Here is a 27011-nt window from a genome sequence, read left to right as displayed (position 1 = left end):
CGCTCCGACCATCTCCTCGCTCGAGGCATGGTTGGTGGTGACGTCGAGCATGTCGCGGGTGGTACGGGGTCTCAAGTAGCCAAGCTTGTGGATTAGGGACTCGTAGTTTGTCCCGGAGAGGAACGCACTGATGACGTCTGCGTTGACGACATCGGGGTGGGAGTTGCATCGTTGGGAGAACCTATGGATGTAATCCCACAGGGACTCGTTGGGCTCCTAGTGACAGCTCTTGAGGTCCCAGGAGTTTCGTGGAAATTCCCAACGAAGACCCTCTTGAGGTCTGTCCAGTTGCGGATGCTGTCATGTGGAAGGAATTCGAGCCTTGCCCAAACATGTTCCCCCACGCAAATGGGAAGGTATTGGATGATGAAATAGTCATCATGCACTCCTTCGGCCCAACAGTGTAACACCTCTTGTGTTTTGACTTAATACAAAAATTTGACATGTCATCATGTGCATTGCAAAGCATTCATATAGTATAAAGTTTTGAATGCATTCACTAAATAAGGTTTATTTCATAATGTTGATATTTCATGTGATGTGTTTCAAAAACCCTAAATACAGATCATGACCACAAGGGTTAAATTTCATGTGATCATGTGAGGTCATATGTCCTTTGACTCAAATAATCCTAATGGGCCATGTTACTGGTCAAAAATCAAAATCTAAGTGAAAGGTAGACAAATCAAATTTGAATTCATATTCAAATTACATAAGTCCTTTTTGCCCCTTTTTACTAATTCAAAATCCATGAGGAATTTGGGGTTGAGGCAAAAAGCAAAGTTGGAGATTATTTTATAAGGATCAACTTTGGTATTCAAAGTTTTTCAAGTTTACATACAAAATTTGGAGTAATTTTGAAATGATTCAAATGCTCAAATGCACCCCAAATTCAAATTTCAAAATGGAGGCAGAATTTGAAAATGTTCCTAGAAGCAAAGTTGTAGAGTTTGAAAAATTGAACAACTTTTATTTTTGGAGATTTTCAACATCTTTAGAAAATTTCTGAGTAATTTGAGAAATGAATGCAGTGGCAGTTCTGTAATTATTTCAAAAATTCACCTCCACCTCTCTGCTTGCCGCCGGCGCCACGCGGAGGTCACCGCCGATCGGTTTTCACCGCTTTCACGCGCAGTGACACGCCCAAACCTCCGTGGCGAACCCGCCCGTGCGTTGGCGACACCGGACGCCTTCTTCCGGGCTATAAATAGCCACAGTCGCCGCCGTCGCTCCCATTCTTTCCCTCTGCTCTGCTCCACCACCGCGTAGCTCCGCCGCTCGCCGTAGGCATCGTCGAGCCGCGTCAGTCATTCCGAGCTATGTCAACGCGATCGCATTGGTCTTATGTGTAACACCTCGGGTGTTAGCCTTGCATAACTTGACTTGCATAACATGAGCATGAGCATCAAGCATTCATAAATCATCATTTACATATGAAACATCTGATCGAAACATATGAAACATTGCTTGTTATTTCATGTTCCTTGTAACATATGCATATGATCATGTGCAAATAAATGCTAGTGTGTAATGTTGGTCACTATAACACCTTAGCTACACTTAGGTTAACAAATGGAACCTTGTTCATGAAGACCACATTTCTTGATCAAGCATTTAAGTGTTATTTCATGTGTTGACCTGAATGGCTATATGTGTGACTACTTCATGAAATGCTTGAATGACCTTGCAAATTGTTTTTAACATGCTTAGAGTATCATCATGAACAACTTTGGTATTTAGGGCTAGGGCTAAATTGGTCATTTAGCCATAGTTTGAATGTGTATCTTGATTTCAAAGTGACATGTTTGACTAAAGTTGAACTAGGTGTTAGAGGCCTTGCATGGAGGAGTTCACTAAAGCAAAGTTGTAGTGTTTGACATAAGGAACAACTTTCATTTTTATGTCATGGACTGATTTAGCTTCTAACATGCTTGGATGGGTCCCACAAAAACCAGCAAAATCCAGTTTTCAACACTTAACAAATTTTTCTAAGGGTTCGCTCACTAACAGCCTGACAGCCGATCTTTGGGATGACTTTACTCGATTTCGGTTGGGAATTTGAGCTTGATCTTTGAATAAGAGTTGTAGCTGGTACCTTGGGCTACAAAACTCATGTTGGGCATTTGCACGAAGGAGCCACGGATCAGCGGATATATCGACTTGAAAACGCGCTGTTAGGCCTGCATCGCGTAACTGAATCGACTGAACCGATCGGCACAGTGGCCGACCAGCTTCAGAGCAGAGCCGCCGCGTGGAGGTTCCGTCGGCCGCGCGTCACCGTTGCTCTGTCCGCGCAGGCCACGCCGCGTCTGGGCGCGCCTTCAAGTCGCCAACGCCTGCCCGCACCCAGCCGCACCCCATTTTCGCGTTTCCTCGGCCTTTCTTCCTCACCGCAGCAGCCGCCGAGCTCTCGGAGCCCCACCATCGCCTTAGCCGACGCCAGCTCGCGCCCAGCTCCTCCATCCCCACCGCAACCCTCCACCGTCTTCCCAGCAACCCCCTGCGCCCTACCGTGCCCGCTGTTAGCACTCGGTAAGCCCCAGCGCCGTGCGCTAGCTCGCCGGAGCTCCGCCGCCAACCTCGTCGTCGTGGCCACGCCGTTTTAGTCTACCACTCCACGCGTTAGTTGATGCGCTAGGTTTCCAGTAGCTCGTAGATGCTTGTCCGCGCGTTTGATTGAGCCGCCGAGGTCGTCACCGGCGTAACGCCGTCGTCCCGCGCCTCCGCCCCGCCATGGCCGCCGCCGCCGTTGCTAGCACCGACGAGCAGACCCACCAAGTAGATCCTTGTGTGCGCAATGTCGAGTAGAACGTCTAGTAATGACCTCACCGCCGGCAACCTCGCCGTCGGCGAGCTCCGCCGTTCCCACGTCATTCCCGCGCCGTTGCTCTGTTCTGTCTCAGTGACATGTGGGCCCAACTGGCTGGAGGGTCCCGCCTGTCAGTGTCGGTTAAATAGAGAGCTAGCTCATTTTTACAGATTTGAACCCTGATTTCATGTATCTTGTTATTTTTGTATCTTTAGTTTGGTAGCTCCTAAAATTGTGAAATAAATATGATTGTGTTGCTTAGGAAGTGTAGTATTTAAGAAAAATATGTTCTTGGGTTCAACAGTAGAAATTTCTGGAGATTTAAATAGGGATTTCAAATGTGCTTTTGAATGCATTCAAATTTGTTTATTTTATATCTAGAGTTCCTGTGCTCCAAAAAATTATGAAATTTTTGTGGTAGGCTATTCTTGTTATACATGAGCTGGGATAAAAATTTGAGGACCAGTGCATGTGTAGATCTAGAGTTATAGATTTTTCTTTTATAAATAGTTAATCCTTGCATGAATTTTTATAAATTAATTATGAATCCAAAATTCATGAAATTTGTTGGAGGTGATACTAGTACCATTTGGATGTTAAGAAAAATAAGAAATCTGTTGCTTGACACTTTTCAATAGGATTTTCCATTTATGCTATTTCAAGCCTTGCTTCCTTATCATTTTTGTATAAAATGTTTTACTTAGTAAAATGACCTGAAATTTTTATAGTAGTCCTTTGATAGCATTAGTAAGGCTCTGTAAATTTCTGAGAATTTATTAAGCACATCTGATATATATTTATTATTTAACCTAGATATCTAAATAAAATAATAAAGGCAATTTAGTAAATAGTTTGGGCTTTGCCATTATATTATCCTAACTATGTTTGGTATGCTTAAACTGTTGGTAGGTTCTAGGTTGTCAATTTGTGAATAATTACATGAAGTAGAGGTGTATTACTTTATATTGCATGTTAAGTCATTTCCGGACTGATTCTAGAAAATGATGAGTTGCATGTTGAAACTGATATAGACTGTAAAAATGGTTAATAACAAAGTTGTAGAAAATTTGATAAGCTTTCCAGAAAGTCCAGGATCACTAGATTTGGAATTGTAGAACTCCAGTTATGAGTGAAACAAGTAGCTGCTATTTTATGGTGTAGTCGATGCATTGTAGAAATAGTTAAGTAGTAATCGAGAAGAGATATGCACCTACTCAACAACGTGATGCACTTGTTAACATATATGCATTCGTACTACTTATACCATACTCATGCATCTAGGATCGGAGGAAGAGATCACGTTGCTGGAATTCGAAGAAGCAGAGGAAGGGAACCCGTAGGAGGATCCGCAAGCCGCAGCTCCCGAAGGCGTGGAGCAGAACCCTGAAGAGCTTCCGGAGTGCCCTGACCACCGTCCTACTTCCTTTCTGCGAGGCAAGCCCCGGAGCATTATAAGTCTCCCAGTAATTTACGAATGTTTACTTACGTATTTATGATTGATGCATTAGGTTATAAGAGTTGAATGAAACCACTTGATGCATGTACATTCCTTGTCCAGATATTACACCTTTAACCGGTACAGGTCCAGGATCGAATATATTTATGCTTAGCCATGCTTAGACCGGTAGAAGTCGGGTGATGTCCTGTCACCTGCGAGATATAGGTGGATACCGGAGCACGGTTGGCTATATCTGCTATCGTGGAACAGAACCATGAGGTAAAAGTAAATTGAGACCGGACGGGAGGTCGATAGGGAAGCAACAAGGCATGGAGGTCTTGGGTGTGGACTTATCCCCGTCTGTGTCGATTAAGGACCGTACCGTTGTTGGCGCTTCTGACAAGATTGAACGCATGCCTCTCACTTAGCTGGCCGGATAACTCGTTCCGACCGCGAAGCCGAGTAATTCAACTCAGGCCGGGAATCGTTCTGTTGTGCGCTCCTTCCGAGGAACGATCAGACTGAGCCCAAGGGCAGGTTTGGCCTGAGCATCCTGGCATCTGGTGTTCCAGATTGTGCGGCGCGGTACGAACCCGCGAAATGTGTACCTGAGTTGTACCAAAGGTGACCTAAGACTATCGTGGCTGGTAGATCTGGGTTTGTGTTAGGAAGAAATTCCCAGCTGGTTGAAATCGATTCGAATCGCCGTCTCTCCCGGATAGTGAGAAACTTGGCTAGTCCCAACATCGTAGCAGCTATATTATGAAACATGGTGGTTCGGATGAATATGGAATTACAATACCTGCTATGGTTATTATTGTATGATTCTAAATAATATACCACATGTTTGGCACAGGGTAGTTGCAAATCTAGAAATGGATAGTTATAATTAACTTGATAAAGGAATCCCAAGTGTACAAAGATTAATTGCCCTTTTTGCAAAAATGTTGTCAAGTTACGTCCACTTATACAGCCTTGCATAATCCTTGGAGTCATTTTATTTCTGGTTCATGACGGGTAAGTCTAGCTGAGTACCTTCTTGTACTCAGGGTTTATTTTCCCATTGTTGCAGATGGCACCGTGTACCATGGTTATTGCAAGAGTTGCTTCTATCCCGCTGTGGATGAGGAGTAAGCCTTGGGCAGGCTTTCTTAGTAATTCCTATCTTTGCTTTTGTGGATCGTGATCTGGCATGGCACTGTATCAAACTACGTTGGAAACTTATCTTCGAACTTATTTGCTTCCGCTTTAATTATCAAACTTGGTTTGTAATAACTTTCTATTCGTACTCTGATGATGAAAAGTATCTATGAACTTTATGTAATATGTGGCATGTATGTTGAATCCTGTACGATCTTGGTTGTTGTAAATCGTTTATCGAGACCCGTCGTGGTACTCGACGGACTACCGGGTTTATATGGGTTCAAGTATGACAGTGCGACCGCTTGCGGATTGCCATTGTACTTGTATTCTTATAAATTGGTCGGTTCTGCGACAGCTGGTATCAGAGCAAGATTCAACGTTAATTGTCACAAGTGTATTTAAAAACAAAAGTTTTTGTTTTCCAAAAACCCTTCTCTAGCAACTATTAGTTATATAATAGGTATTTGAAATCTAAAGTGTGCCATTGATCACTTTCCTTATGCCCAAATTAAGGACTATTAGGTGGCTATTTAAGTACTAACATGGGGGTTTTTACTTCGTCGTCCATACGGCGTGCTATAGTATGGATGCCATTCACTTGAGTGGTAATGTATGGATCAAATGCCTCTACGCCAAGGTAAGATGAGTGTATGACCGCAAGATGTGAGCGTGCGGTCGGGAAGAGTTAGCTTTGGTACGGCTATGTATGCATGCTTGCATGTGTATATGGTACGTATTTAATTGTGGGTTTAAATTCTTAACGGGTAGATTGATATGGAAGTATATGTATGGGTATACATATATGGAAGTATTTACAATTACATTCTGCATATTCTTTATGGGTTTAGGGCTGAAATGAAATTTTATGCAGGTACACTAACAACGAAACGTGTAGATCGACTAGTTACGATATTTATGAGAGAACATATGTATGCCACCGTGTCTACCATTAGAGACAAATTTTTCCTAAGTTTGTGAGGACGTACGGCACGAGCATGCATCATGTTAAAATACCATTCACATAATTACAATTGTTCCTCCCCTTATAAAATTCTTACTCGTTTATGTAACTCTTATCCAATATGGCATTGTCTCACCAAGGATACATGTTAATGGTACAGATGGCACGCACCAAGCAGACTGCTCGCAAGTCCACCGGAGGAAGAGCCCCTAGCCGTCAGCTTGCTCCACGTACCCGTCAACGTCACACGTTCCTTGGAGAGTTTGGGATGCCTACACTCTTATGGAGAGTGCTCAGCTATGTAGGCTATCCTGATGGAATGGAACCCCGCTACTTCTGGGCGAATGAGCGGTTGGGAGAAGGTCTCTTAGTTACTGTGGAGGCCGTTGTTCGTCCCCGAGGTGACGATTCTGAGTGGACCGGCTGGTGTTATGAGTCGACTGGCAGGACTGCTGAAGAAGCAGCTGGCAGGGCAGCCTTTGGAATCTTGAGGGATATCATGGATCGTTTTCCTCAAGAGCTGGCAGCCGCATTGGTGGGAGTCTTTCCTAGAGGTAACCCATCCACTGACTCATGGCAGCAGGCAAGAGGAAGATCTTTGGAAATTGGTGCAGCAGAAGGGCAGAACAGTGATAACCCTGCAATGAGCGCCATGTTCGCAATGATGAGAGTGTTAGATGGAGTTGAGGGTAGCCTCAGACGTGTGTCTGGTGCTCTTGGTCATGCCCGTGAAGACCGACGTCAGCTTCAGAGGGAGCACGACATCGAGGTTGAGAGGCTCACCGAAGAGATGACTCGGTTAACTCACCAACGGAATGCAGCCTGGTACAGGGAAGATGTCCTGAGAGCTCGACAGTTTGAGCTGGAACAGCAGCTGGCAAATGCGGAAGAATACAATGATAATCTGCATGAAGAGGTTCACCTACTGCACAATCAGCTCCACCCTTATGTACCACCTGGAGCCGCAGAAATGGATCTAGAGGGGTATGAAGAAGTGGCACCTGAAGAAGAAGTAGAACCTGGGGAAGGAGATGATTCTGCGTCTGACCTCGATAGTGATCATGATGAGGATTAGATCGCTTGGCGTGTAGTGGGAAGACTAATGTATCATTTTTATTTATGTAATGGACCTGTAGTTCCAAGTTGGCATTAGTAATCAGACTATCATGTAATATTAATCGCACGTTTGGACGAACGTCAATGCAATTCCAGTTCTTTGTCGTGAATCACGCTTTAAATTGCATGCGTTATGAGCACGATAAGTGGTCAAATTGGTGATGTCATGTTGCGAGAAAGAATTATTATGCCTCTGTTTTTATTGTGATTTTGAGAATTTTCTCCAGTAATTTCAGTTTGGCATGAATATCTAATTCATCTGCAATCTCTTGGCATCGACCCATAATCGCTTATTGTTGCAACTTCGCAGATGACGCGCACCCGTGCAGGAGCTAGTAGCAGCCAGGATGGCAACCATGATGACTTGCCACCCCCACCCCCGCCGTCTGCTCAGGAGTTCTTTGCCTAGTTCCTGGGTAGCCAGAGGACAATGGAAGAAGCCTTGCGCCTCATCGCGCAAAACACTGCTCGTGGCCACCCACAGCAACCAGGGGCTGAGCCAAATCAGCACAGTTCATTCAAGGAGTTTCTGGACACGAAGCCGCCGATCTTCAAAGTGGCTGAGGAACCACTGCAGGCCGATGAGTGGCTAAATACAATCGAGCAAAAATTCCGTCTGCTAAGGGTCACCGAACACCTGAAAGCAGAATATGCTTCCCATCAATTGCAAGGACCAGCAGGAATCTGGTGGACGCACTTTCTGTCGTCTCTGCCTGCTAATGCGAGAGTGACCTGGGATCAATTCAAGTTGGCTTTCAGGGGACACCATATTCCCCCGGGCCTGATGCGCATGAAAGCAGCAGAATTTATGAGGCTCACTCAGGGAACCAAGTCACTCACCGAATATATGCACGCATTCAACAACTTGTCAAGATATGCTCCAAGTTTCGTGGATACTGAAGAGAAAAAGATTGAGAGTTTCAAGCGAGGTCTGGGTACCAAATTAATGAAGACTATGGCAAACTCCCGATGTGCCACGTACAATGAATTCATTAGTGATGCCTTGACCCAAGAAAATCATAACAACATGCATGCAGTTGCTAAAGGTCGCAAGAGGGCCTATGAGGCCGGTGCATCCGGATCTTTCCAGTCGAAAGCGCCTATCACGGCTAGGCCACAATTCCGTCCACCTGCACCCAAGTTCAGGCCTCCACCACCGAAAGCTCAGAATAACAGGCCACAGAAACCATTTCGTAAGGCGTTCACTATTGCCTTACCAAAAGGAAATGGCAATCAGGACAGCTCAGCCGGATTCAAAAGTAATCAACCCTGTTTCAACTGCAACCAACTGGGTCATTGGTCCAAGGAGTGCCCCCACCCCAAGAGGAATGGCAACCCAAACCAGAACAATCAGAGGCAGGTGAATGCCAGGGCACGTCAGGGACAAGTGCACTATACCGCTGTGGAGGAAGTGCCCGCCGGAGAAGTTGTCACGGCTGGTATGTTTCTTGTCAACAAGCACCCCGCTGTTGTTTTATTTGATTCAGGAGCTTCTCATTCATTTATGAGTCAAGCATTTGCATCTAGACATGATCAAGAAATAATAGAAGTAAGTAAAGGGGGTTTTAACATAAGTTCAGCAGGGGGTACTGTTACTACCAAAAAGATAGTCAAAAATGTACTCATTTTGATACAAGGGAGGGAGTACACAACAGATTTGATAATATTGTCGGGATTGTCGATAAGTGTAATCTTAGGCATGAATTGGATGAAGGATCGTGGTGTTCTTATCGACACTAGCACCCGTACTATCATGTTGAGAGAACCCACGGGAGGGAATGCTTTTCTAGTTCCACTCTCCCGCGATTTCGAACCCCAACATTTAGCCTGTGCTATCCAAACCACCACCATATGTGATATTCCCGTGGTTTGTGAGTTTCCGGATGTATTTCCAGAGGAATTACCAGGTCTACCACCGGATAGGGACGTAGAATTTAAGATTGAATTAGTGCCAGGTACCGCACCCATATCCAGAAGGCCATATAGAATGCCACCCAATGAGTTAGCAGAACTTAAGGTTCAATTGCAAGATCTATTGGACAAAGGTCTTATCCAACCTAGCTCATCTCCGTGGGGATGTCCAGCACTGTTTGTGAAAAAGAAGGATAAGTCACTGAGGATGTGTGTAGATTACAGACCGCTCAATGCTGTGACCATCAAGAACAAATATCCGTTACCCCGCATCGACATCTTGTTCGATCAGCTAGCAAAGGCAAAAGTATTCTCCAAAATTGACTTAAGATCAGGTTACCATCAGATAAAGATCAGACCGGAGGATATACCTAAAACGGCTTTCTCTACTAGGTACGGCTTATACGAGTACTTGGTTATGTCTTTCGGACTAACAAATGCTCCAGCCTATTTCATGTACCTAATGAACTCGGTATTCATGCCCGAACTTGACAAGTTTGTGGTCGTGTTTATCGATGACATATTGATTTATTCAGAAAATGAGTCAGACCATGAAGAGCACCTGAGGATTGTCTTATCCAGACTCAGGGAACATAAGCTATATGCTAAGTTTAGCAAATGTGAATTTTGGATGAGCAAAGTGCCTTTCTTAGGTCACATTTTATCTAGAGATGGAATCTCAGTAGACCCATCAAAAGTACAGGAGGTCATGGATTGGAAAGCCCCAATTTCGGTGCATGAAGTTCGGAGTTTCCTAGGGTTAGCAGGATACTATCGCCGATTTATTCCAGATTTCTCAAAGATAGCCAAGCCTATGACCAGACTACTTCAGAAAGATGAGAAATATAAGTGGACACCAGAATGTGAAACAGCTTTTCACACTCTCAGAACTTTGTTGACGACAGCGCCAGTGCTAGCACAACCAGACATTGAAAAGCCTTTTGATGTATTTTGTGATGCATCAGGAATAGGTTTGGGATGTGTACTTATGCAAGAAGGGAGAGTAATTGCATATGCCTCTCGGCAACTGAGAAAACATGAAGTCAACTATCCTACACATGATTTGGAACTTGCAGCCGTTGTCCATGCACTAAAGATATGGAGACATTACTTGTTGGGCAATGTATGTCATATCTTTACTGACCACAAAAGCCTCAAGTATATCTTTACCCAGCCAGAACTAAACATGAGGCAACGTAGATGGTTGGAATTGATTAAGGACTATAATTTGGAAGTGCATTACCATCCGGGTAAAGCTAATGTAGTAGCCGATGCACTTAGTCGAAAGTCCCATTGCAACACAGTGGAAGCGCTATTGGAAGATGGATTCAACTTGCTACATCCTGCTGTATTACACAATATCACAATCAGTTGTTCGCTTGAAGGCAAAATCATAGAGCTACAATAGACTGATGTAGGAATAAGTCACATAAAGAGAAAAATGCAAGAGCAAGAAACAAAACATTTTAGATTGGACGAAAGAGGTGTATTATGGTTTGAGGACCGACTAGTGGTGCCGAAAGACCGTGAGCTAAGGAATCAGATTTTAGAAGAAGCTCACTCGTCCAAATTGTCTATCCACCCGGGTAGTAGTAAAATGTATCAGGATCTAAGAAACCGTTTTTGGTGGACTAAGATGAAGAAAGAGATCGCAGCCTATGTTGCTAGGTGTGATAACTGCAGCAGAGTGAAAGCCGTCCATATGAAAACCGCTGGATTACTTCAGCCACTACCTATTCCAGGATGGAAATGGGAAGAGATCAGTATGGACTTTATTACAGGCCTTCCAACAACACCACAAGGTCACGATTCAATCTGGGTCATTGTTGATCGTCTCACCAAGTCAGCACACTTCATACCCGTGAACACGCGGTATATAGTTGGGAAATACGCGGAAATATATGTTGCCCAGATCGTGAGATTGCATGGAGTACCTAGGACCATAATCTCAGATAGAGGACCACAGTTCATAGCTCGTTTCTGGGAGCACTTACACCAAGCTTTGGGAACCAAGCTAATCAGAAGCTCCGCTTATCATCCGCAAACTTCAGGACAGACAGAGCGAGTGAACCAAATCCTAGAAGATTTACTTAGAGCTTGTGTTATATCTTCAAAAGGTTCATGGGAGAAATGGTTACCTTTAGCTGAATTCTCCTATAACAACAGTTATCAAGCGAGTATCAAAATGGCTCCATTTGAAGCCTTGTATGGCAGGAAGTGCAGAACTCCATTGAATTGGATTGAGCCCGGTGAAAGGAGATATTTTGGTATTGATTTTGTCAATGAAGCCGAAGAACAAGTACGTATCATCCAACAACACATGAAGGCAGCTCAATCAAGACAGAAAAGTTATGCCGATAGAAGAAGAAGACCACTAACTTTTGAAGTAAGTGACTATGTGTACTTGAGAGTATCGCCCATGAAAGGTGTGAAGAGATTTGGGATGAAAAAGAAGCTTTCACCAAGATATGTAGGGCCATACAAAATTTTGGAACGAAAAGGAAATGTTGCGTATAAGCTGCAACTACCGCCCGAGATGAGTGCAATCTTTGATGTGTTCCATGTTTCTCAGCTAAAGAAATGTCTTCGAGTACCGGAAGAAGCTATTGCACCCACCAACGTGCAGCTCCAATCGGATCTGACCTATGAAGAAAAGCCAATTCGAGTATTAGAAGTGATGGAGAGAGTAACAAGGAGTAAGATCATTAAGTTCTATAAGGTGGTGTGGAACAATCACAGTGAACAAGATGCTACATGGGAAAGAGAAGATTATCTGCAAGAAGTTTATCCCGCCTTTTTCCAAGAATGGTAGGTCTTGCAAATCTCGGGACGAGATTTTTATAAGGGGGAGGGGCTGTAACACCTCGGGTGTTAGCCTTGCATAACTTGACTTGCATAACATGAGCATGAGCATCAAGCATTCATAAATCATCATTTACATATGAAACATCTGATCGAAACATATGAAACATTGCTTGTTATTTCATGTTCCTTGTAACATATGCATATGATCATGTGCAAATAAATGCTAGTGTGTAATGTTGGTCACTATAACACCTTAGCTACACTTAGGTTAACAAATGGAACCTTGTTCATGAAGACCACATTTCTTGATCAAGCATTTAAGTGTTATTTCATGTGTTGACCTGAATGGCTATATGTGTGACTACTTCATGAAATGCTTGAATGACCTTGCAAATTGTTTTAACATGCTTAGAGTATCATCATGAACAACTTTGGTATTTAGGGCTAGGGCTAAATTGGTCATTTAGCCATAGTTTGAATGTGTATCTTGATTTCAAAGTGACATGTTTGACTAAAGTTGAACTAGGTGTTAGAGGCCTTGCATGGAGGAGTTCACTAAAGCAAAGTTGTAGTGTTTGACATAAGGAACAACTTTCATTTTTATGTCATGGACTGATTTAGCTTCTAACATGCTTGGATGGGTCCCACAAAAACCAGCAAAATCCAGTTTTCAACACTTAACAAATTTTTCTAAGGGTTCGCTCACTAACAGCCTGACAGCCGATCTTTGGGATGACTTTACTCGATTTCGGTTGGGAATTTGAGCTTGATCTTTGAATAAGAGTTGTAGCTGGTACCTTGGGCTACAAAACTCATGTTGGGCATTTGCACGAAGGAGCCACGGATCAGCGGATATATCGACTTGAAAACGCGCTGTCAGGCCTGCATCGCGTAACTGAATCGACTGAACCGATCGGCACAGTGGCCGACCAGCTTCAGAGCAGAGCTGCCGCGTGGAGGTTCCGTCGGCCGCGCGTCGCCGTTGCTCTGTCCGCGCAGGCCACGCCGCGTCTGGGCGCGCCTTCAAGTCGCCAACGCCTGCCCGCACCCAGCCGCACCCCATTTTCGCGTTTCCTCGGCCTTTCTTCCTCACCGCAGCAGCCGCCGAGCTCTCGGAGCCCCGCCATCGCCTTAGCCGACGCCAGCTCGCGCCCAGCTCCTCCATCCCCACCGCAACCCTCCACCGTCTTCCCAGCAACCCCTTGCGCCCTACCGTGCCCGCTGTTAGCACTCGGTAAGCCCCAGCACCGTGCGCTAGCTCGCCGGAGCTCCGCCGCCAACCTCGTCGTCGTGGCCACACCGTTTTAGTCTACCACTCCATGCGTTAGTTGATGCGCTAGGTTTCCAGTAGCTCGTAGATGCTTGTCCGCGCGTTTGATTGAGCCGCCGAGGTCGTCACCGGCGTAACGCCGTCGTCCCGCGCCTCCGCCCCGCCATGGCCGCCGCCGCCGTTGCTAGCACCGACGAGCAGACCCACCAAGTAGATCCTTGTGTGCGCAATGTCGAGTAGAACGTCTAGTAATGACCTCACCGCCGGCAACCTCGCCGTCGGCGAGCTCCGCCGTTCCCACGTCATTCCCGCGCCGTTGCTCTGTTCTGTCTCAGTGACATGTGGGCCCAACTGGCTGGAGGGTCCCGCCTGTCAGTGTCGGTTAAATAGAGAGCTAGCTCATTTTTACAGATTTGAACCCTGATTTCATGTATCTTGTTATTTTTGTATCTTTAGTTTGGTAGCTCCTAAAATTGTGAAATAAATATGATTGTGTTGCTTAGGAAGTGTAGTATTTAAGAAAAATATGTTCTTGGGTTCAACAGTAGAAATTTCTAGAGATTTAAATAGGGATTTCAAATGTGCTTTTGAATGCATTCAAATTTGTTTATTTTATATCTAGAGTTCCTGTGCTCCAAAAAATTATGAAATTTTTGTGGTAGGCTATTCTTGTTATACATGAGCTGGGATAAAAATTTGAGGACCAGTGCATGTGTAGATCTAGAGTTATAGATTTTTCTTTTATAAATAGTTAATCCTTGCATGAATTTTTATAAATTAATTATGAATCCAAAATTCATGAAATTTGTTGGAGGTGATACTAGTACCATTTGGATGTTAAGAAAAATAAGAAATCTGTTGCTTGACACTTTTCAATAGGATTTTCCATTTATGCTATTTCAAGCCTTGCTTCCTTATCATTTTTGTATAAAATGTTTTACTTAGTAAAATGACCTGAAATTTTTATAGTAGTCCTTTGATAGCATTAGTAAGGCTCTGTAAATTTCTGAGAATTTATTAAGCACATCTGATATATATTTATTATTTAACCTAGATATCTAAATAAAATAATAAAGGCAATTTAGTAAATAGTTTGGGCTTTGCCATTATATTATCCTAACTATGTTTGGTATGCTTAAACTGTTGGTAGGTTCTAGGTTGTCAATTTGTGAATAATTACATGAAGTAGAGGTGTATTACTTTATATTGCATGTTAAGTCATTTCCGGACTGATTCTAGAAAATGATGAGTTGCATGTTGAAACTGATATAGACTGTAAAAATGGTTAATAACAAAGTTGTAGAAAATTTGATAAGCTTTCCAGAAAGTCCAGGATCACTAGATTTGGAATTATAGAACTCCAGTTATGAGTGAAACAAGTAGCTGCTATTTTATGGTGTAGTCGATGCATTGTAGAAATAGTTAAGTAGTAATCGAGAAGAGATATGCACCTACTCAACAACGTGATGCACTTGTTAACATATATGCATTCGTACTACTTATACCATACTCATGCATCTAGGATCGGAGGAAGAGATCACGTTGCTGGAATTCGAAGAAGCAGAGGAAGGGAACCCGCAGGAGGATCCGCAAGCCGCAGCTCCCGAAGGCGTGGAGCAGAACCCTGAAGAGCTTCCGGAGTGCCCTGACCACCGTCCTACTTCCTTTCTGCGAGGCAAGCCCCGGAGCATTATAAGTCTCCCAGTAATTTACGAATGTTTACTTACGTATTTATGATTGATGCATTAGGTTATAAGAGTTGAATGAAACCACTTGATGCATGTACATTCCTTGTCCAGATATTACACCTTTAACCGGTACAGGTCCAGGATCGAATATATTTATGCTTAGCCATGCTTAGACCGGTAGAAGTCGGGTGATGTCCTGTCACCTGCGAGATATAGGTGGATACCGGAGCACGGTTGGCTATATCTGCTATCGTGGAACAGAACCATGAGGTAAAAGTAAATTGAGACCGGACGGGAGGTCGATAGGGAAGCAACAAGGCATGGAGGTCTTGGGTGTGGACTTATCCCCGTCTGTGTCGATTAAGGACCGTACCGTTGTTGGCGCTTCTGACAAGATTGAACGCATGCCTCTCACTTAGCTGGCCGGATAACTCGTTCCGACCGCGAAGCCGAGTAATTCAACTCAGGCCGGGAATCGTTCTGTTGTGCGCTCCTTCCGGGGAACGATCAGACTGAGCCCAAGGGCAGGTTTGGCCTGAGCATCCTGGCATCTGGTGTTCCAGATTGTGCGGCGCGGTACGAACCCGCGAAATGTGTACCTGAGTTGTACCAAAGGTGACCTAAGACTATCGTGGCTGGTAGATCTGGGTTTGTGTTAGGAAGAAATTCCCAGCTGGTTGAAATCGATTCGAATCGCCGTCTCTCCCGGATAGTGAGAAACTTGGCTAGTCCCAAACATCGTAGCAGCTATATTATGAAACATGGTGGTTCGGATGAATATGGAATTACAATACCTGCTATGGTTATTATTGTATGATTCTAAATAATATACCACATGTTTGGCACAGGGTAGTTGCAAATCTAGAAATGGATAGTTATAATTAACTTGATAAAGGAATCCCAAGTGTACAAAGATTAATTGCCCTTTTTGCAAAAATGTTGTCAAGTTACGTCCACTTATACAGCCTTGCATAATCCTTGGAGTCATTTTATTTCTGGTTCATGACGGGTAAGTCTAGCTGAGTACCTTCTTGTACTCAGGGTTTATTTTCCCATTGTTGCAGATGGCACCGTGTACCATGGTTATTGCAAGAGTTGCTTCTATCCCGCTGTGGATGAGGAGTAAGCCTTGGGCAGGCTTTCATTAGTAATTCCTATCTTTGCTTTGTGGATCGTGATCTAGCATGGCACTGTATCAAACTACGTTGGAAACTTATCTTCGAACTTATTTGCTTCCGCTTTAATTATCAAACTTGGTTGTAATAACTTTCTATTCGTACTCTGATGATGAAAAGTATCTATGAACTTTATGTAATATGTGGCATGTATGTTGAATCCTGTACGATCTTGGTTGTAGTAAATCGTTTATCGAGACCCGTCGTGGTACTCGACGGACTACCCGGGTTTATATGGGTTCAAGTATGACAGTGCGACCGCTTGCGGATTGCCATTGTACTTGTATTCTTATAAATTGGTCGGTTCTGCGACATTATGCTCCTCCTCGATTTGCTCTTGTCGCTGGTGTTGGCCGGAATCGCTCGGCGCAACCCGTCTTCCCCGGGACCGGTCGAAGCTCTGCCACGACTGCCCTCACCGTGGCTAGGCTGCTCCAGACCATCTCAATCTTCACCGAGTCCACCATCGTGATCATAGTAAGCTCCTGAATGTGTTTATCACTTCGCTTTAGTCTCTACTGCAACGTCGCCGTGGTTACGTCGTGCGCCGCCGTGCCCGAGCCACCATGGTTGGCATGGAGCTCGCTCCTGTGGGTCTTCTGTCGTTCTGAGGATTGGGTTAGATTCGCGACATGGTGTAGATCGTGTAGGTGCAGTGCGTCTCACCGGAGAGTCACCACCGGCACATTTTGTGGCCGGTCAGTGAGGGTAGCGCCGCCGTGGTTGCTTGAGTCACTGACAGTGGGGTCAGCCTGTCAGTGCGAGTGAGGAAGAAGAACAGTGCTGATTTTTATTTTCTGAATTTATGAATAATGCTGAATCTTTGGAAATTTGTAGAAAAATAATCATAGCTCCAAAAATTCTAAAAATTTTTGTGTAGCTTCTGTGAATATTCTAGTATGATTTAAAAATTTGAAACTTGAAATTTGAATAAATTTTTAATGTTCAAATATTTAGTCCATTAATTGAAAAATGCAATTTCCATGATTTTTGTAGGTCACTGTATAATTCCAAAAAATCATGAAATTTGTTTTGGTACACTAATTTATCATGAGGAATCTGGCATAAAATTTTCAGGTCATTTGGAACAGGTTCATTTTTGGGCTTAATTCCAAATTAATTCAAAAATAGATAAAAGCAAACCCTAAGTGTTTGATTAGTGTTGGATCTTGTTTTGGTCATGTTTTGTGACTAGTAGGGTTCCAAGATCCATTTAGTCAATTCACATGTGTGGTTCTTGATGGTAGGGTTGCAAGTTGGTTTTGTTGGCTTGCAACTGTACCGTGAAATAAAGTCATTTGCGGGTGTTTTTACATTTCATGTACCGTGAAAGCATCATGTTTACATTATCATCATGTTAAAGCATATGTTATCATTTCGTGTAGAACCCAAGAATGAAACGATTCTAGTTGAGCAAGTTCTGGAAGAATCCCCGGTTGTCACGGGATTCGATAATTGTGGTACTGACCCGGAATCTGAGATCGTCAACGAAGGCAAGCCCCGGTTTATGCATTAAGCCCTTACCTTGTTTACTTGAAAAGTTTATCACCTATGTTACTTATTGCATTAAGTTGTTTAATTCAAATGTTACCTACTTGATGCATTATCTACCTTGATAATTGTTTACCATCCTTGAAGATGTTTTCATTTACAAAGGCGTAGAATGCTTAGTATGCTTTATGGTAGGCTTTCAAAGTAAAAGTTTCGATACAATCAAAGATGGCATACTGGCCAAAGAAAGAAAGAATGTAGAATGAACTAGAGACTAGTCGGATAACTTATCTTGAATGTTGGGTAATGTCGCCGGCTATGTCGCTTAAAGGCCACTCATTGTGGATCTTCTGAACGAGACACTTTGTAGTACTGGTCACATACTTCGGTAAGCCTACTTCGGCTAATCCGATACTAAGACAAATGCCCACGCACTAGGAGTGGAGAGATGGCAGGAGTAGCATGTACCCTCGTGGCTGGAATGTGGCCGGATTTGAGGTGTGCTGTGCTCTCGGGTGGCGTGGAGACGGCTTAGTATAGGAGGATCTGGTAGCGAGGTTGATATATGCAAGATTAATTTCTACATATGTCGTGTGATGAGGAATCCCCAGCTAGGACTCGAATGAATTCAAATTGCCGGTGCTCTGGTATATAGTTGAATAAACTGTTGTAATCTGCAATGACTATGATTGGGATCCTGTTTGAAAAGAGAATCATGGATGATTCGGGTTTCCCGAGGACACCCGACAGACCTGTTGAGTTGTTGGGAACTCGTGTACGCTATCCGAGGTCTGTTAAGACAACGATAGGTACATGTGGGCCCGATTCCTTAGGAGGTTCTGCCACAGCTGGTATCAGAGCAGTTCCCATCTAAGATCATTGTAGGTTACTTTGGAAAACCTTCAAAATGATTTGGATCAAAGAAAGTAAACTTGATATTTTAAAAGTTTAAATTTCTTTCTTCTTACCTTTGATCTAGACTCAATCCTGACTTATTTGAAAAGTTTGTGGCGGATAATATGATTAGGTTTGTCATATGTATTAAAAATCTAGTACTTATGATTATTTTAATCTTTTGTACTTAGAGTCGTAAGATCGATTCATGCATCATGTTTGAGCACCTTGCATTATAATTCCCCTTAATAGTGGTTGGGTAAGTAATGTCAATCCCATTCTTGCTAACCTCCATTATCCTCAAGCTATTCTTATAGTCCTACTCTAGATTCTACAGGCTATGGCAAAGAACAAGAAAACCGCACGCAAGTCCACCGGACCTCATGGAGTTCCACGTCACCAATTGTCACTAAGAAATCACGAGCTTGGTGAAGGAAGTTCCAAGAACCTAGGAGAGGAAGGATCTTCAAGCAACCCCGCCAACATCGAGAACCTTAACAAGGAGCTCAACACTCTTCGTCGAGCTCATGCCAAAGATCAAGAGGAGTTGGCAGAAATGCAAAGAGGTATCACCATGACCATGGAGCTGCGGAATGAAGCCTAGACATGAGAAGATGCGGCCAATGAACGCGTCAATGAGTTGGAGTTCTACGTAGAAGACCTAGAGATGGACAATGCCATTCTTCATGAGAATGTCCATATGCTGTATGCTCAACTTCATCCTCCTTGTGGGGATGGTGAAGTTACCGATGAAGAAATGATTGTAGCTCCAGGAGAAGTCAAGAATGAAGAAGAAGAGGAGGATCCTGAGGAGTTAGTGTACTTCTCAGATGAAGATGAGGTTTCGTCCGATACGGGCACGGATGCTGAAGACTGAAAGCTTGGAGTAGTAGTAGTTCCTTTACTGCTTTCCTAGAAAACTAGGGTTGTCATGTGGGATACAAGACATGTAATATAAATAAGAACCCTTTGTAGTATGCAACCTTTTAAAAGCTTTCAGTAAAGAATAATGTAAGTAAATGTGTTTCTCTAACAGATGCCTCGTCCTATCACCCGAACCGGTGCTAGTGGCTCGCACGATGATGATGAGTGCCCAAATCCTCCACCAATGCCCTCGACTATGGCAGATGCCATAGCCGCACTCGTCAACGCAACGGCAGAGAATGCCAGGCTGTTAAGGGAGTTGGCATAGAACCAGCAGGCACCATACCCTAATCATGGCCATCGTAATAATGGAAACGACGAGTCAACCTATGTGGATTTTACTGACACACGTCCGCCTGTGTTCTCAAAGGCAGACGAACCTTTAGAAGCTGATGATTGGCTTAGGACAATAGAGCAAAAGTTCAAGCTGATCCACTGTACTGAGGTTCAAAAACCAAGGTTTGCGGCATAGCAACTCCGAGGAGCTGCTGGTGCCTGGTGGGCAAATTTGGTAGCAGTACAGCCCGTTGGTCACCAAATCAACTGGAGGGAGTTCAAGGATGCCTTCAGGGCACACTATATTCCAGACGGTGTGATGACCATGAAGCTAGAAGAGTTCTTGGCTCTTAAGCAAGGGGAGCACCCAGTGATGCATTATGTTGGGCGTTTCAACCACCTGTCGCAGTATGCTATTGAGTATGTGAATACTGACAGGAAGAAAAAGAATCATTTTCTTAGAGGCTTGAACACTAAACTTCAGACAATGATGGCAGCCTGTGGTAATGCAACTTACCATGAAATAATCAACATTGCTATCGCCTCGGAAGAAAATTACCGCCGACACAAGGAGGCGAAGAAGAAGAAAATATTTGCTTCCGGATCATCAAGTGGCAAGCGTCAGAAGATAGTATACCATCCTCAGAATCATGGCCGTATGCCATTTCGCCCACAACAAGGCCAAAGCAGGCAGCAAATCTTCATTCGCCCTGCAACTAATACGCCTTATTCTCATCAGCACCACAGCAGCAGAACAATGCCAATAATGCAAACCGCAATGCTACTCCCCAGAATCACAATTTTCCATGCTATAATTGTGGTAAACCCGGGCATTTTCCCGAGAATGTTCGTATCCTAGGAAGAACAATCCTGATGCAACCAAAGCCCCTGTTAATCAAGCTTAAAATCAATACAAGGGCAATGCTCAGAACCATCAAAAGGGTCCGGCTGAGAAGAAAACTGGAAGGGTATTCTATACGCAAGTGGAATCTATTCCAGAAGGAGAACTAGTTATGATGGGTATGTTTCCCATTGCTAAGCATCCTGCAATTACCTTATTTGATTCTGGTGCATCCCATACATTCATCAATCGTACATTTGTTGTGAAGCATGGGATAGCTATTGGGGAAACAAAAGAACCCTATCATATACAGTCGCCTGGGGGACGAATCTATACAAGGGAGGTAGTTCAGCATGTACCTATTGATTTGGGAGGTTATGAGTTCCCTACCAATATGCTGATATTAAAGGATCAAGATATAGATGTGATCCTTGGTATGAACTGGCTAACTCAACATGGGGCTATCATAGATGTCATGCGTAGAACAATAAGGGTAAATGCACCTGACAGCAAAACCCAACTTCTCATCCAACTTCCTTTTCCTAAGAGTACAGTGGAGATAGTCTGTGTAACTATTGTTGAAGGAGCCGAGGAAATTTCAGTGGTATGTGAGTTTACAGATGTCTTTCCCGATGACCTGCATGGTCTGCCACCAGACCGAGACGTAGAGTTCAGAATTGACCTAAAACCAGGGACAGCACCAGTGTCCAGAAGAGCATATAGGATGCCACCAAAAGAATTAGCAGAATTAAAAATGCAACTACAAGAGTTGTTAGACAAGGGTTTTATTCAACCCAGTTCATCACCTTGGGGATGTCCTGCCATTTTCGTGAAAAAGAAGGACCAAACCTTAAGGTTATGTGTTGACTATAGGCCATTAAATGAAGTCACCATCAAGAACAAATACCCCTTACCCCGAATTGATTTACTTTTTGATCAACTTGCGGGAGCTAAGGTATTCTCAAAGATAGACTTAATATCAGGCTACCACCAGATTAAGATCAGACGTGAAGATGTGCCAAAGACAGTATTTACTACCCGATATGGTTTATATGAGTATCTAGTCATGTCTTTTGGGCTAACCAATGCCCCGGCTCATTTCATGTACCTGATGAACTCAGTTTTCATGCCTGAGTTAGATAAGTTTGTCGTGGTGTTCATAGACGACATTCTTATCTATTCTAAGAGCAAAGAGGAACATGCAGAACATCTCCGTATTGTTCTACAAAGATTAAGAGATCACCAACTATATGCCAAATTCAGCAAATGTGCATTTTGGTTAGAGGAAGTACAATTTCTGGGTCATGTGCTATCTGCTGAAGGTATAGCTGTTGATCCGAGCAAGGTAGAAGAAGTCCTTAATTGGAAAGCACCTACAACTGTTCATCAAGTTCGTAGCTTCCTAGGGTTGGCAGGGTATTATCGTCGGTTCATCCCTGAGTTCTCCAGAATTGCGAAGCCAATTACTGGATTGTTGAAAAATCAAACAAAGTTTGTATGGTCAACAGAATGTGAAGAGGCCTTTCAGACATTGAAGAAGTTGCTGACAACTGCACTAGTATTAGCACAACCTGATATCGAGAGGCCATTTGATATCTATTGTGATGCATCTGGAATTGGTATTGGCTGTGTTCTTATGCAAGAAGGCAGAGTCATAGCATATGCTTCCAGACAACTCAAGAAGCACGAAGAACATTATCCCACTCATGATCTTGAATTAGCTGTTGTTGTCCATTCACTCAAGATTTGGTAACATTATTTATTGGGCAATATATGTCATATCTATACGGACCACAAGAGTCTAAAATACATCTTCACTCAGTCAGAGATGAATATGAGGCAAAGAAGATGGTTAGAACTTATCAAAGATTATGACTTAGAAGTGCATTATCATCCGGGCAAGGCTAATGTGGTTGCCGATGCCCTGAGTCGCAAGAGTCATTGTCATTGCCTAATTGTAGAACCTATGCAGCGAACATTGTGTCAAGAGATGGAGCATCTGGATTTACAAATCATAGAACAAGGTTCCCTGTCCAATATTGTAGTTGAGTCCACTATCAAAGATCAGATCATTGCTGCTCAACAAAAAAGTAAGGGCATAGCCCATATTAAGGATAAAGTCAAATCTGGAAAACCAACATGTTTCAAGATTGATGAATCAGATGTCGTATGGTTCAAGGATAGGTTGGTAGTACCCAAAAATCCGGAGCTACGAAAGCAGATTCTTGATGAAGCTCATTCTACAAGATACTCCATTCATCCGGGTAGCAACAAAATGTATCATGATCTGAGAAAGAGATATTGGTGGACCAAAATGAAAATAGAAATAGCTCAAGCCAAGTGTGATATTTGTCAGAGAGTCAAAGTAGTTCATATGAAGACTGCAGGTCCATTATATTCGTTGCCAGTTCCATCTTGGAAGTGGGAAGATATTTGTATGGACTTCATAGTAGGGTTGCCTAGGACATCTGCAGGCTACAATTCAATATGGGTTATTGTTGATCGTCTAACCAAAATAGCTCATTTCTTACCAGTCAGAGATAAATATCGAGCGGAGCAGTATGCAAACCTTTATCTTGATAGAATCTTCAGTCTACATGGAGCACCCAAGACCATTGTCTCTGACAGAGGATCATTGTTCATATCCAAGTTTTGGAAAAGTCTACATGAGTCTTTAGGAACTAAACTTATCCGTAGTTCTGCTTATCATCCGCAAATAGACGGACAGACTGAAAGGATAAATCAAATTCTTGAAGATATGTTAAGAGCATGTGTTCTTTCTTTTGGTGCTAAATGGGATGAAAGCCTTCCCTTAGCTGAATTCTCATATAACAACAGCCATCAAGAGAGCATTAAAATGGCACCATTCGAAGCACTGTATGGCCGTAGGTGCCAAACACCTTTAAATTTGTCAGAAGCTGGAGAACGTTGGTTCTTTGGACCGGATGTGGTCAAGGAAGCTGAAGAGAAAGTTAAACTCATACAAGCCAATATGAAGGTAGCTCAATCCCGACAGAAAAGCTATGCTAATAAGAGGAGACGACCGCTAGAATTCAAAGTGGGAGATCATGTCTACCTCAAGGTATCACCGATGAAAGGAGTTCATCGTTTTGGGATTCGGGGAAAGTTGGCACCCCGTTATGTAGGTCCTTTTCAGATCCAACAACGATGTGGACCAGTCACCTATCGCGTCAAGCTGCCAGATCACATGTCAGCGGTACATGATATCTTTCATGTGTCTCAGTTAAAGAAGTGTCTTCAGGTACCTGACCAAGAAATCGACTTTGGTGATGTAGAACTAGAACCTGATTTGACTTATGCCGAGTACCCCATTAGAGTCTTAGATCAGAAAGATCGAGTCACTCGCAGACGTACAATCAAGTTCTACAAAGTACAATGGAATCAACACACAGAAGATGAAGCTACTTGGGAGTCCGAGGATTACTTAGAAGAGAACTTTCCTGACTTCTTCACTTCTATCTAGTTGCAATACCTTGTCTATATTGTAACTTGTCTTGCTGTTAACAAAATGGAAAAACCCCCCTCACTAGCCTTTTGAATAAAGTTATGATGTGTTAGCTTGACACATTTCCTTTTCCATTACTTAGCCTTAAGTTTTAAATCTCGGGACAAGATTTCTTTAAGGGGGAAGGGTTGTAACACCTCTGGTGTTTTGACTTAATACAAAAATTTGACATGTCATCATGTGCATTGCAAAGCATTCATATAGTATAAAGTTTTGAATGCATTCACTAAATAAGGTTTATTTCATAATGTTGTTATTTCATGTGATGTGTTTCAAAAACCCTAAATACAGATCATGACCACAAGGGATAAATTTCATGTGATCATGTGAGGTCATATGTCCTTTGACTCAAATAATCCTAATGGGCCATGTTACTGGTCAAAAATCAAAATCTAAGTGAAAGGTAGACAAATCAAATTTGAATTCATATTCAAATTATATAAGTCCTTTTTGCCCCTTTTTACTAATTCAAAATCCATGAGGAATTTGGGGTTGAGGCAAAAAGCAAAGTTGGAGATTATTTTATAAGGATCAACTTTGGTATTCAAAGTTTTTCAAGTTTACATACAAAATTTGGAGTAATTTTGAAATGATTCAAATGCTCAAATGCACCCCAAATTCAAATTTCAAAATGGAGGCAAAATTTGAAAATGTTCCTAGAAGCAAAGTTGTAGAGTTTGAAAAATTGAACAACTTTCATTTTTGGAGATTTTCAACTTCTTTAGAAAATTTCTGAGTAATTTGAGAAATGAATGCAGTGGCAGTTCTATAATTATTTCAAAAATTCACCTCCACCTCTCTGCTTGCCGCCGGCGCCACGCGGAGGTCACCGCCGATCGGTTTTCACCGCTTTCACATGCAGTGACACGCCCAAACCTCCGTGGCGAACCCACCCGTGCGTTGGCGACACCGGACGCCTTCTTTCGGGCTATAAATAGCCACAGTCGCCGCCATCGCTCCCATTCTTTCCCTCTGCTCTGCTCCGCCACCGCGTAGCTCCGCCGCTCGCCGTAGGCATCGTCGAGCCGCGTCAGTCATTCCCAGCTACGTCAACGCGATCGCATTGGTCTTGTGCTCCTCCTTGATTTGCTCTTGTCGCTGGTGTTGGCCGGAATCGCCCGGCGCAACCCGTCTTCCCCGTGACCGGTCAGAGCTCCGCCACGACTGCCCTCACCATGGCCAGGCTACTCCAGACCATCTCAATCTTCACCGAGTCCACCATCGTGATCATAGTAAGCTCCTGAACGTGTTTATCACTTCGCTTTAGTCTCTACTGCAACGTCGCCATGGTTACGTCGTGCGCCGCCGTGCCCGAGCCGCCATGGTCGGCGTGGAGCTCGCTCCCGTGGGTCTTCTGTCGTTCTGAGGATTGGGTTAGATTCGCGACATGGTGTAGATCATGTAGGTGCAGTCCGTCTCACCGGAGAGTCGCCATCGGCGTGTTTTGTGGCCGATCAGTGAGGGTAGCACCGCCGTGGTTGCTTGAGTCACTGACAGTGGGGTCAGCCTGTCAGTGCGAGTGAGGAAGAAGAACAGTGCTGATTTTTATTTTCTGAATTTGTGAATAATGTTGAATTTTTGGAAATTTGTAGAAAAATAATCATAGCTCCAAAAATTCTGAAAATTTTTGTGTAGCTTCTGTACATATTCTAGTATCATTTAAAAAATTTGAAACTTGAAATTTGAATAAATTTTTAATGTTCAAATATTTAGTCCATTAATTGAAAAATACAATTTCCATGATTTTTGTAGGTCACTGTATAATTCCAAAAATCATGAAATTTGTTTTGGTACACTAATTTATCATGAGGAATCTGGAATAAAATTTTCAGGTCATTTGGAACAAGTTCATTTTTGGGCTTAATTCCAAATTAATTCAAAAATAGATAAAAGCAAACCCTAAGTGTTTGATTAGTGTTGGATCTTGTTTTGGTCATGTTTTGTGACTAGTAGGGTTCCAAGATCCATTTAGTCAATTCACATGTGTCGTTCTTGATGGTAGGGTTGCAAGTTGGTTTTGTTGGCTTGCAACTGTACCGTGAAATAAAGTCATTTGCGGGTGTTTTTACATTTCATGTACCATGAAAGCATCATGTTTACATTATCATCATGTTAAAGCATATGTTATCATTTCGTGTAGAACCCAAGAACGAAACGATTTTGTTGAGCAAGTTCTGGAAGAATCCTCGGTTGTCACGGGATTCGATAATTGTGGTACTGACCCGGAATCTGAGATCGTCAACGAAGGCAAGCCCCGGTTTATGCATTAAGCCCTTACCTTGTTTACTTTGAAAAGTTTATCACCTATGTTACTTATTGCATTAAGTTGTTTAATTCAAATGTTACCTACTTGATGCATTATCTACCTTGATAATTGTTTACCATCCTTGAAGATGTTTTCATTTACAAAGGCATAGAATGCTTAGTATGCTTTATGGTAGGCTTTCAAAGTAAAAGTTTTGATACAATCAAAGATGGCATACTGGCCAAAGAAAGAAAGAATGTAGAATGAACTAGAGACTAGTCGGATAACTTATCTTGAATGTTGGGTAATGTCGCCGGCTATGTCGCTTAAAGGCCACTCATTGTGGATCTTCTGAACGAGACACTTTGTAGTACTGGTCACATACTTCGGTAAGCCTACTTCGGCTAATCCTATACTAAGATGAATGCCCACGCACTGGGAGTGGAGAGATGGTGGGAGTAGCATGTACCCTCGTGGCTAGAATGTGGCTGGATTTGA

Source organism: Miscanthus floridulus, chromosome 8 (assembly GCF_019320115.1).
Source record: "Miscanthus floridulus cultivar M001 chromosome 8, ASM1932011v1, whole genome shotgun sequence".
NCBI lineage: Eukaryota > Viridiplantae > Streptophyta > Magnoliopsida > Poales > Poaceae > Miscanthus > Miscanthus floridulus.
Note: the sequence above shows the minus strand (reverse complement) of the source record.